Source organism: Ambystoma mexicanum, chromosome 2p (genome assembly GCF_040938575.1).
Source record: "Ambystoma mexicanum isolate Mex_15411 chromosome 2p, UKY_AmexF1_1, whole genome shotgun sequence".
Taxonomy (NCBI): Eukaryota; Metazoa; Chordata; class Amphibia; order Caudata; family Ambystomatidae; genus Ambystoma; species Ambystoma mexicanum.
Genome location: NC_090923.1, coordinates 1,038,701,870 through 1,038,702,971, shown reverse-complemented (window position 1 = coordinate 1,038,702,971; position 1,102 = coordinate 1,038,701,870).

The following is a 1,102-nucleotide window of genomic DNA, read 5'->3' as shown; positions in this document are numbered from 1 at the left end:
GTCACACGCAGCCTAGAATGACCTCTGAAGGGGTACGCGACACACGGGGCAAGCACAGATGTTAAATACGTGCGCGACTCACCGTCCGCCAGGAACAAAAGCGTGAAAAATATGCACGTATGTGCGTTGGCAACACCCCCGCCAAAAGAAGAATTGTACGCTGTCTGAGGAGACAGGACAACAGTAGCAGGGAACGCTGTTTGAGGAAACAGGCCCAGGAAAAAGAGGAAAAGAGAAAAAGCTGTCAGAGGTAACAGGGAGTACGAACTGGAAACGCTGTGAAGTAAATCGCGTGTGAACCGACAAGAAGTACAGATTTCACCCACTCGCTCTCCACGAAAAGCACGCACAAGGAAATGGCGTTCTACACGTACCTTTTATACACACGTCACAGACGCGCATACGCAATGAGGCCATTTCCACCAATTAAGCGCTTTGACACTCGGATGTGTATCTCTTCATTTTTACATGTGCCATTCTCTACGGCCATGCGCGTGACGTCACAGCTGCGCATGGTGGCCTTTGGGCCAATGAAATTGCATATGCGAGCACACGTGGTAAAACTGCACGACCGAGTGTCATCGCGTGTAATCGGAGGGAAGTGAGCGTACACGCGATTGGCCTGGGTACGTGTATTTCTGGGGTGCGCAGGAAGTTCCACACGCGATTGGTGGAAATCCACATGTGCTCTGTCATCACGTGTAATGAGGGAAACACACGCGCGCCTCACATTACAGACGCGCTCACGCGCTAAGGGCCTTTGGTCCAATGAAATCGCATATGCGTGCTGACGTGCATATGCGCTAAGGGCCTTTCCTCGATTTACACGCAGACGTGCAGGATTTTCACGTGCCAAATCACTCCGTATCAAGCTGGCCACGCGTAAGCACATGGAAGACCACGCTCCTGCCCAAAAGGCCGAATTACTGCCCCCAGAGCCTCGAGCAGCCTCCCACGAGCCATCTGCTGCTGCCTGCCTGCCTGCCTGCTGCCTGCTGCCACCGTGCCCTGCCATTTGGTGCCTGCACATCAGCCATCTGCAGGGGTCCATTTGCTGTGTCCACCCCTGCTGGAACAGAAGACTCCCGACTGGGATACCATC